Source organism: Kogia breviceps, chromosome 14, assembly GCF_026419965.1.
Source record: "Kogia breviceps isolate mKogBre1 chromosome 14, mKogBre1 haplotype 1, whole genome shotgun sequence".
NCBI classification, from domain to species: Eukaryota; Metazoa; Chordata; class Mammalia; order Artiodactyla; family Physeteridae; genus Kogia; species Kogia breviceps.
This window is the reverse complement of record NC_081323.1, coordinates 15,654,542-15,665,623: the sequence shown is the minus strand read 5'-3', so window position 1 is coordinate 15,665,623 and position 11,082 is coordinate 15,654,542. Positions and strand designations below refer to the sequence as shown.

The window sequence follows — 11,082 nt, the reverse complement described above, 5'->3', positions numbered from 1 at the left end:
AAGAATGCACGTATATATAGGACATTTAGTAACACTGAAAGGCAGAGTGAGAAAGTCTTGTATCAAACTAAAGAGAAAGTGTGTTTGCGACTCGTATGTATTTAACATTTTTCTAACATTTGCTTATCTCCCTTTTTAGCAGAGCAAAGGCTTCATTTTCCAAATCTCATCAAAAGGTAACAAATCTACAGTTAAATAACATTGTTTTAGGGTTTGTGTATATGTGTGTTTGTAGAAATTCTTCCACTTCTACCAAGCAATACTTGATTTCCCTTTAAGTAGTGGTGTAAATTTTCCTTTGTAAATTTAAGTAAACACTGAGTCCATTTAAAGAAAAAATTTTGAAAAATTATTTACTTACGTAACAGAACAGGTGGTATGTAGATATGGCAACAATGATGACAATGTTCTACAAATAACTGGTGTAGGGGAACATTTACCTGGGAGTATGAGAACCTGTAGAGTTTGGATCCTAGAATATTTAGGTTGGAAGACGCCTTAGAAATAGATTCAAATCTTTTCTTGTACAGAAATGGAAAAAGACCCAAAGTGAGATGGTTTGCCTAAAGCCACAGAAAGGGTTGATGGCTGAGGAAGAATTATTCAATCTTTGCTAATTCCCTTCTCTCTTTCTGCCCCCCCCCCCCCCGCCACTACTTGCCTAAGTCAGGTTGTTTCAGGACCACTGAACCTTCCAGGTAGCCCTTAAAATCCTTGCTTCTCCCTGTCTGGGTATTGTTGGACTGGGCAGAATAAAGCTAAGACTGTGATAAAGCCCGTGATCAAATTCTACCAGGAACATGCCCACGGTCAAAATGAATTCGAGTTATTTAGCTTGTTTGTTAAGGGAGAACGCATTAAGAGAAACCATGAGGTATCTTGGTAAGGAGTTGGGAAGAGCTTAGTGTAGGATTTGGGTCTGTGCTGGGTACCTCTAAGAGGGGTTTACGAAAGTGGGGAACAGTTTTGAATTGGACACAGTCAAGAAGCAGGGACAATTCAATAGCAGGTATCTTAATTTTTATCCAGAAGGTAGGAGAATTAAAGCAGGGCCAGAGTTGTCACTGAACAAGAACCAGGAGCCACTCATGTTAGTCAGAAGAGGAGGATGTTGAGTCATATTTTGGTTCCTGAGTGGCCTTGTCTATGCCTTGTTCCAAATACAGAGTGGCCTTGTTTGATATTTGTTTATATTCTGTGAGCACTTGTTTATGTTCAGTGAGGAACAATGGGTCTAGCCGGCAGCTGAAGGGTTTTTCACTTTCTGACCTGCAAACATTAGTCCTCCCAAATGTGGGACCCTGCCCTTCTCTCAGCGTTTCTGACCCTAGGTTAAGTGTGCCTTGTCTAGGTGGCAGAGGTGGGGGAGAGCGGATCTTTGAGATCCTCTGCTCCAATTTCCCACCTCCTCCTGTAAGAATCCTGGCAGCAACATGTGTTCTGGGAGCAAGGTGTGGGGGCGCGGCGGCGGAGCTCACTGTCACACAGAGCAGCCCCACCCATATTCATACCGTCAAAACTAGGTTGTTTTCCCCCCTGGAGGGAAGGAAAAATTTCCCCCGCACCTCTTAGGCTTAGTGATTGGGCAAGCTAAGCATGGAGGCTTCTATACCATTCTGACAAAGAGCGATACAATTTAAATTTGTGGAGAAGTGATAAGTCAAAGGAAAGGGGTTTATGGCTTTTAGGGGGCAGCCTGTAGGAAGGTAAATATATAGAAACTAATGGAAGATAAGAGTTGTTTTAGGAAAGTTTGTTTTGTAGATTCCTCTCACGGATAAGAGTCTATCTAGTGTTGTCTCCTGTGATTAACTTTTGCCCCTCCTGGTAGAGAGGAGATGGGGGACACCGTCACAAAGGGAAATTTATAGGGGGAGGGCAGAGACCTTTTCTGTGTCTACTTCTCAGATGTCTTCAGCTGGAGGTGATCCTTATGCCAAAGTGGCATATTTGGGGGTGGAATGATCTGATCACTTACACTCCTATATATTGTTTCAAAAGGTAACCCATGTACTTGATGTTTTTTAAGTTAATGTGTTAATTTTTATTTCAGTTTTATTGAGGTATAATTGACATATAAAATTTTAAGATATTTAAAGTATACATCGTGATGATTTGATGTCTGTGTATATTGCGAAAGGATTCCTCCGATCTGGTTAATTAACAGATACTTCAACTCACACATTTATCTTTTGTTGTTGTTGTTCAGAACATTTAAGCTCTGTTCTCGTAGCAACTTTCAATGACACAATACAGTGTGATAAACTATAGTCACCATGTTTTCAGGAGATACTCAGACTTTTTCTTCTTATAGCTGAAAGTGTGTATCCATTAACCAACCACTCCCTAATTCCTTCATCCTCCAGCCCACATCTGACTCTGTTTCTATGAGTTTGACCTTTTTTTTTTTTTAGATGCCACATATAAATGATACCATTCATTATTTGTCTTTCTTTGTCTGGCTTATTTCACTTAGCATAGTATCCTCCAGGTCCATCCAAGTTGTTGAAAGTGGCAAGATTTCCTTCTTTCCTATAGCTGAACAGTATTTCATCATATGTATATATGCCACATCTTCTTTATCCATTCATCCCTTCAGAGAAACTTAGGTTGTTTTCATAATTTGTTTATTGTGAATAATGCTGCAATGAACTTGGGAATGAAGATATATCTTCAATACCCTATTTTTATTTCCTTAGGGTATGTATCCATAGTGGGGTTGCTGGAACATATGATAGCTTTATTTCCTTTTCTCCGCATCCTTGCCAGCAGTTTTTTTATCACTTGTCTGCATGATAGCCACTCTGAAAGGTGAGGTGATAACTCATTTTGGTTTTGATTTGTCTTCTCCTGATGATTAGTGATGCTGAGCACTTTTTAATGTAACTGTTGATTATTTTTTTGTCTACTTTGGAAAACTGTTCAGTTTCTCTGCCCATTTTAAACTGGATTCTCTATTTCTTTTTCAACATCTTTATTGGAGTATAATTGCTTTATAATGTTATGTTAGTTTCTGCTGTATAACAAAGTGAATCAGCTGTATGCATACGTATATCCACATATCCCCTCCCTCTTGCGTCTCCCTCCCACCCTCTCTATCCCACCTCTCTAGGTGGTCGCAGAGCACTGAGCTGATCTCCCTGTGCTATGCGGCTGCTTCCCACTAGCTATCTATTTTACATTTGGTAGTGTGTATATATCCATGCCACTCTCTCACTTCGTCCCAGCTTACCCTTCCCCCTCCCTGTGTCCTCAAGTCCATTTAGAGGTTATCTTTTAAAATTTAATTTTCTATTTGTAGCTGGTATATAGAAATATAATTGATTTTGTATATTGACTTAGTATTCAGCAAACTTGCAAAACTTTTATTAACTTTAATAATATGTACATAGAATTTTTTGTAATTTCTATATAAACAATCATGTCATCGATAAACAATAAGTTATTAATTTTTTTTCTAATACTAAACATTTCATTTTTCTTGTCTCATTGCAATTACTAGAACTTGATTTTTTTTTAATACTGCATAAAAGAATGTCGACTGAAAAAAAAATACACAACCTAAAGTTGAGTTATGTTTTGTTTGGCAGACATTCTTAGGACTTCAAGCCCAGGAGACAGCATCTCAGATAAAGGCTGAGAAGACTGTTCCAAAGAGGAAAAGGGGAAGCCAGGACAGATAGGAGTTTTTGCAACACCACCAAGGTAGTTGGAACAAAAGGCTACTCTTAGTAAAAGAAAACTAGATATCTCAAGTTAAGGAATTTAGCACTTTCTCTGTATGGGAAGATGCCAGAGTCAGGGCTCACTGAAATCATTCCTTTGATATGCACCTCAGCTATCTGGGTGCATATCCTGTGTTTTTTCAAACTGAGATTCCTCAAGCTGCACCTCTAGGAGTGGCTGCAGTCTCAAGACTACTAGATGGCAGGCATTCTTTGTTTCCTTCCTGAGTTCCCTCAGGGTTCAGTATTTTATGGGAGGCTGTAATGTAGTAGCTAGATCCTTTGTTTACTGATATGGCAGGCAGTATTTTATTTCTCAAGTACATACGGTGAAAATGTGTTAGCTTACTCCCCCCGCCCCCCGCCGTCTCCCAGATCCCTTTCCAGAGTTCTTGTATGCATATGCCAGCTGTGTATGTATTACCTACCACTCCCCTTTTACCTGTTGTAGTGTTCCAACCACGTGGTGTTGTACATTGCTTATATCACATAACTTATTCATTCATTCAAGAAATATTTACCAAGCTCTTACTATGTGCCAGGCACTGTTGCCAGTGATGAGAGAAAGCAGGGAGCAGCGAAATGCTTGCCCTTAAAAGAGTTTATGCTGTAGTGAAAATGTTAGAGCGGGCAGGTAGCTAGATATGAGCAGAGAAATAGGGGCAGGGGCCAGGTGGGAGGAAGTCACGTATCTTGTAAACATCAGGAGTCCATGGTCAGACAGAGAAAAGCAGGAACCTCCAGACTAACAGGAAACCACACCTTTCGGGTGATAAGTGTCCTGGAAGCAGACGAAGAAAGGTGAGGAAAGGCAGGAATCTCCTGTGTCTGAATGTAACCTGTTGCTCATTATGCTCTCATTACAATAAAATTAGCCTTATTAAATTAGCAGATTAGAAGTACCCATCATGTACCAACGCCATGACACTTCTGATCTAAACTAAATAAGGACAAAAATCCCTCCTTCCCTTGGGAAGATGGAGTTGGGATGAGATCAGGGAATACGACCCCCAAACTCCTCTTTCCCCAGTGACTATTTCGCCCCTTCATTTGTATGCCCTTCATAACCGGCTTGCCAAAGAAGCCCAGGGCAGCAGCTCCTCACCTGTCTGCCCTCTCCCTCTGAGAGTGGCTTCTTGCTTAAATAAACCCTCACTTTACTTTCTTAACCTCCCTGCTCCGTCTCCAAATTCTTTCACGAGGAGGCAAGAACCTTAAACTCACTGGGAACAAAAAGAAACAGGCAACAAATAAATGTATAAAATTACATCAGATACTGACAAGAGCTGCGAAGAAAAATAAACCAGGAGAAGAGAAGACAGAGTTGGTGGGGTCTGCTATTTTAAATAGTCAGGGCAGGTCTTTTTGAAGACCTGACATTTGAGCAGAGATTTGAAGGAAGTGAGGAAGTCATGGGGATATTTGGAGGAAGAGTGGTCCCAATGTGGAACAGCAAGAGGAAAGGCCCTGAGATAGAAGTATGCTCAACTTAAAAACCACAAAGCCAGGGTGGCTGGAGCATGGACAAGAGGGAAAATGGTGAGAGATGGCTATCCAGGGAGGTAGTTCACTTGGGGGCAGGTGGGGTCTGTGGATCATGGTAACTCTAGATTTTGTTCAGCGCACTTAAAAGTTTTGAGCAGGGGAAGGATGTGATCATGTTCACATTTTAAAAGGATCGTTTTGGTTGCTGGGTGGAGAAGAGACTGGGGCAGGGTTGGAAGTTAGAGTAGAAGCAAAGACAGGGCTAGTTAGGAGACTATCGCTGTGTGAAGTGGAAAATGTTGCCTGCCATATGTCAACTTAAAAAAATGCACAACTTGAGAGTTGTGAGTTAAGTTTTACTGGGAACAAAATGAGGACTATACCCCGGGAGACAGCATTTCAGATAGCTCTGAGAAACGGCTCCAAAGAGGTAGGGGTGAAGGTCACTGTATATGTGATTTTGGTGAAGGGGGTGTACATGCAATCAAGCACACATTTTTGCAGAAGGTTGCTGCTAGTCACGAGAAGCAGACATCACCATGAAAGATTTTACTGCTTTTCTAGATAAGAGGAAATGTACGAATTGGGCTCATAAAATCTTCTTAGAAATATCTAACCATCTGAAGACCTGTTCTGCCAATTTTTCCTAGAGCACAGAGTGCCTCCTTCCTGATCTCCACCCTGAACTCCTTTCACTGGGTGTTGAAGGTCAGCAGCTGCATCAACTCATAATTTAATCCTTGTAGAGGCAGGTGGCAAGTGCCAATTTGTAGGTGACACATAACAGTAAACAAAGGATGCTGCAGCCATCAAACCACTACAGACACCCCAGATAGCGAGGCCTGAAGGAACTCAGGATGGAGACCAACGGGCTGCCAAACCTCAGCCACTGCAGTTACCCCCAGCTGTGCACCCTGGGGGATTCAGGATGGAGAAAAGCAGGATACTGGCCCTAGATAGTTAAGGTGCATATCAAAGGAATGATTTCAGTGAGCCCAGACTCTTGCATCTTCCCATACACAGAAAAGCGCTAAATTCCTCAACTTGAGATATGTTTTTCTTTAATTAACAGTAATCTTTGTTGCAAAAACTCAGATATATTCTGACTCCTCCCTCGTTTCTTTGGAGCAGTCTCTCAGAGCTGTCTGAGAGGCTGTGTCCAGCCAAATAAAACATAATTCTCAACTTTTAGGTTGTGCTTTTTTTTTTTGTTTTTTTTCAGTCAATAGCTATATGCATAGCTTGAAGCTAGGTCTATATGGAAACTGTATCTACCTCAGTCCCTCTTAATTCTTTCTCTGGTAATCCATTTTACGGATGTACCATAATTAATCTGTTACTGATGGACGTTTAGACTGGTCTCAGCCCTTTTGCTGTTACAAACAATGGAGCAATGAATATTCTTTATGCTCATGTTCCAAGATTATCTGCAGGATTATTCCAGGAAGTATAACTGCTAGTCACAAGTTAAAGTACATTTCTCATATTGAAATTAAATCTGGTGATCGCATTCTCACCATGAGCCCAAAAAATCAAGTTTTTTTGTTTCTTGTTCTGTTTTTAAAAAAATTCTTTGTCCCACCACAGTTTTGGAAATTAAAAAGGGAGAGGCATGTGCCACCCTTCCCACATCAATTTTCACGTCTTTAAATATTCCCAGTCTAGCAAGCTTCCGCCTGCGGTTCCGTCATCTCCCAGAATAGTCTCCATCTCAGGTGACCGAGAGAGAAACTGAGGCACAGGCAGGATATGAAGCCCAAGTCCTCCCCCGGCCTGGCTGTCCCCCTTTTCCCCAAAGTTTCCTTCCTTCTCCCGTTCCTCCGGGCCAAGTTTGAAGCTGCCAACCCCTACCCGGGTCCCCCTCCTCTCCGGACCCGGACTTCCGCCCGCTTTCCCCTCCTCCGCCCGCTTTTCCCTCCTCCGCCCGCTAGGGGGCTGCGGAAGGGGCCGCGAGGCCTCCTGGTCCCCTCCGAGACGCCGTAGCGCGAGCCGCGGGAGTTCGGCAGCTCCGGTCGCCACGGCAACGGGCTCAGCTGCGCTCGGCGGGCGCCAGGCAGCCCGGAGGAGGCGCTGCGGGCCAGCGGCCCGGGCTCGGCTGGCGGCGGGACGGCAGGTGAGCAGGGGCCGGGTGGGCAGTCGCGGTCTTAACGCGCGGTTCCCGGCGTCGACTCGTCTCAACGGGCGAGGGGCTGGGCCACTGGGGACTCCCGGGAAGGAGACGGGGCCTGACCTTTATCCGCTCCCCCACCCTTGGCGCCGGGGCTGCGCCCCCTCTTGCCCTTTAACCCTGTCCTGCGTTTTGGTCTGTTTATTATATTTGGGGGCCATTGGCCTGATTCGAAAGTTTTTTTTTTAAAGCTTTTCTTATTTGGGGTCGAGGAATAACTCAGAATTGCAGAAAATGTGCGTCTGTGCGACTCTTCTGGGGCCAGAGAGGATTAACTTCTTTGTCCATCAGTTTTCCCTTCTGCAGAATGGGGATAATGATAGCACCTATTTTAGAAGCTTATTACAAAGCAAATAATATATTTCAAATCCTTTCAGGTAAGCCTTGGGAGCTTTCGTTGTTACTACTACTACTCCAGGGAGGTCCGTCATTGAGCATGTGTTGTGTATCAGGGCCTGGGCTAATTGCCAGTGGTAAAAAAGTGAATGAGACATCTTGTCTTCAGGGAACTCCACAGATTTAAGGTATAAATAGGAACTCACTGTGGTTCCAGCTATGATTTTGGACATACAGGGGACTGTGAATGCATAGAGAAGGCAGTTAACCCAGATTTCCGGAGATGAGGTTGGGGAGGATGGTCAACGAGAGTTTCCAAAAGAAGATGACTTCCAAAATGAGACATGAAGGCTGCCTCTGTATTGGCCGGAAGATGAAGCTGGTGGAGTGCATAGTGTTCTAGGCAGAGAGAACGGCCAGTGCAAGGTCCTGGGGAGAGAGTGCAGGCTTCTTGGGCATCTGCAGGGATTTCATAGCCTGTTTAGAGACAGATTCTGGGAAGTGGAAGTGATCTGGCTCGGTGTGTTTGAGAGATAAGCAGGTGCTCTTCCTATAGAAGAAAGACCTTACTTGTATCTCCTCCTGAGTTTGGACTTTGTCATGGGGGTTAGTGGGGAGCACCAAAGGATTTAAATCAGGCAGTGAGTGTGTGTTGCATGATCAGAGGTGTGGTTTTCAAAGGATCAGGGTTTTTTTTGTTCTCTCTTGGTCTCATCACTTCTCCAGTCTGTTTTTCACATTGCAGCTATTCATTTATGGAGATTCAAAAAAATATTAACTGAGCACCTGTTGTGTGTGAGGCACTGTGTAAGTAGTAAGGAATCAGGTTCCTACCCTCGTGGCATGTATTCCAGACATTAAAGGTGCATTCATGGAGACAAAAGCAGTCCAGTACAACTGGAACTGAATCAGTATTGGAAGAGACCCATTCAGAGAGTTTTTTCTTTTTTCTTTTGAAGGCCCAGGTCATTCAGGGTCACTATCTTGTACACTCTAGGCAGAACCATTCACTTAGAACTACACCAAGAAGAAATGGCCAGAGAAGTGGGAGGAAAACTAGGAGAGCGTAGTAACGAAAGCCCAAGGAAGAGGTCCACTTGGCTGGATGCTGCTAAGATTTCAAGTAGAAGAAGTTAAACGTTAAAATGTGCCTTTTGCATAAGTAAATATAGAGGTCACTGAAGACCCAGTTGAGCAGATTTGGTGAAATGATGGGGGTGGAATCTATAATATCGGCAGGTTCCAAAGGTTCAATGTAATATGTCAGTGGGATGAGGAGAGAGTGGGATGTGAGAAAGTAAAGGCAAAGTGTAGGCAGCTCCAAGAAGTTTGGCTGTGAAGAGAAGCGAGAAAGCTGGAGAGCAATTGGGGAATCAGGTGAAGTCTTTTTAAGCAGGAGAGAGACACAAGCAGATTTAAATGCTGATGGCAAACAGCTAGTAGTGAGGGAGAGACTGAGAAAATACAGGAGATGAAGGGGAAAATCAATGGCACAACTTTCCAGCAATGTGAGAGTGGATGCGATCCACAGCACAGATTCTTTGCAGAGTCTGATGACTGCTTTTTTGTTTCGTTTTGTTTTGTTTTGGAGACGTGGGAAGCAAGGTAATTGCCGAAAAGGAGCACACCTGTGTAATGCAACCAGAAGAAATAAATAAAAGATGTAAGCATGGAGAGAAAGTTCTATTTTCTTTCTCAACAGATAGGAGACATTTATTGAGCTAACATTGTGTTAAGCACTCTCCATGCAGTCTCAGTTGAAAATGTGATCTTTATGTAACCCTGGAAGATAGCCTCTAGTGTAATTCCCAGCTGATGGATGAGGAAATGGAGGTAAAAAATGCTTAGCAAAGGTTACACAGGATTTGAATCCAGGCCTGCCTGAGCCAGAACTTTTGCTCTTAATCGCTACCTAAATGATACGATTGTCTGCCTATGATATGATTATCTGCTGAGAAAATTCAAGAGAATTGAGTTAAAAATAAGCAAGCTACAAGAGAGACAAAAAGCAATAGTAAGAAAATGGAATTGTAGGTAAAATGACAATAGCAACATGAAAAATAAATACCTAGGAGTAAACTTTAAAATAAATGTGCCTAGCTAGTCAGATAGAGTAAGAGTTGGCTGGAGGTTTGGAGATACAGGTCAGGATGGGTGCTTGTGTGAAGAGGACGTATTTTTGCCTTGGGAAAACCAGGGTATGGATACTAGAAAAAAAGGCATGTAAAAAACCCAGATGTCTGTTATGGACATGATGAGAAAATATGCAAAGATGTTGACTGTGATGTTTTTATAATATTGAAAAATTGAAAACTGACTGGTTAAATCATGATGCAGTTATATCATGGGTACTATCAGCTGTTAAAAAGAGGTGGGAGCCATATATATGAGAAAGATGTTTACATCATATGGTTAGGTGTGAAAAACAGATTACAGTATGTTTCTAGTTTTGATTTTTTAAGTGTATACATATTTATAGGAAAAATGTCTAGAAAGATGAGTTGTTTAAAACAAGTTTTTATTTTTAATTGTGGTCAAATACCCATAAATTTATCATAACCGTTTTTAAGCGTTAAGGATATTCACAATGTTGTGCAGTCAATCTCCAGAACTTTTTCATCTTGCGGAACTGAAACTTTATACCCATTAAAACAACTCCATGTTTTCCCCTCTCCCTAGCTCCTGGCAACCGCCATTCTACTTTCTGTTTCTATGGATTTGGCTACTCTGGATACTTCGTGTAAGTGGAATCATACAATATTTGTCTTTTTGTGATTGTCTTTTTTCACTTAACATCATGTCTTCAAGGTTTGTGTATGTTGTAGCATGTGTCGGAATTTCCTTCCTTTTTAAGGCTAAATAATATTCCATGTGTGGATATACACATTTTGTACCTACATTGTATTTATGAACACATTTTGTTTATCCATTCCATAGATGGACATTTGGGTTACTTCCCCCTTTTGGCTATTTTGAATAATGCTGCTACAAACATGAGCGTGCCAGAAAGATAAGTTCTTTATGTCTGTGTCGTGAGATCATGGGGAGACTTTTATTCTTTTCCTTATTGCCTTATTTTTCTTTTTTATGAGCATGAATGGCTTTCATAATTGGAAAAAGCAATAAGGACATATCCTATTTGGGGAGATGGGGAAGTAAAGGTTATTAAAAAAAAAAAAAGGGCCTGGTCTAGGGCAGTGGCAGCAGGAATGGAATGGAGTGGGCAGATTTGAGAGACGTTTCAGGAGAATCAACAGGACTTGACAACTAAGAGGTAAGGGAGAAAGGAGTGGAGGATGAAGCCTTGGGTGCCTGTGGGCAGAAGGGGCTTAGACTAGGGGAGGAGGGAGGAAGTAAGGCTGGAGAGCC

At 42.3% G+C, this 11,082-nt stretch overlaps 1 protein-coding gene across 6 annotated transcripts in view; it reads left to right on the top strand.

Moving 5' to 3' along the window:
- The window catches only part of PKIG (cAMP-dependent protein kinase inhibitor gamma), a 109,893-nt gene that overhangs the window by 861 nt on the left and 97,950 nt on the right, over positions 1–11,082 (top strand). For 2 of the 6 annotated variants that reach the window (XM_067012342.1, XM_067012345.1), the window contains exons 2-3: positions 140–176; positions 10,393–10,453. The gene's annotated coding sequence lies outside the window, so the exon portion shown is untranslated. Of the gene's footprint in view, positions 1–139; positions 177–7,156; positions 7,324–10,392; positions 10,454–11,082 lie in introns of those variants that run through there. The other 4 variants (XM_067012343.1, XM_067012344.1, XM_067012340.1 and 1 more) reach the window with 3 other exon arrangements.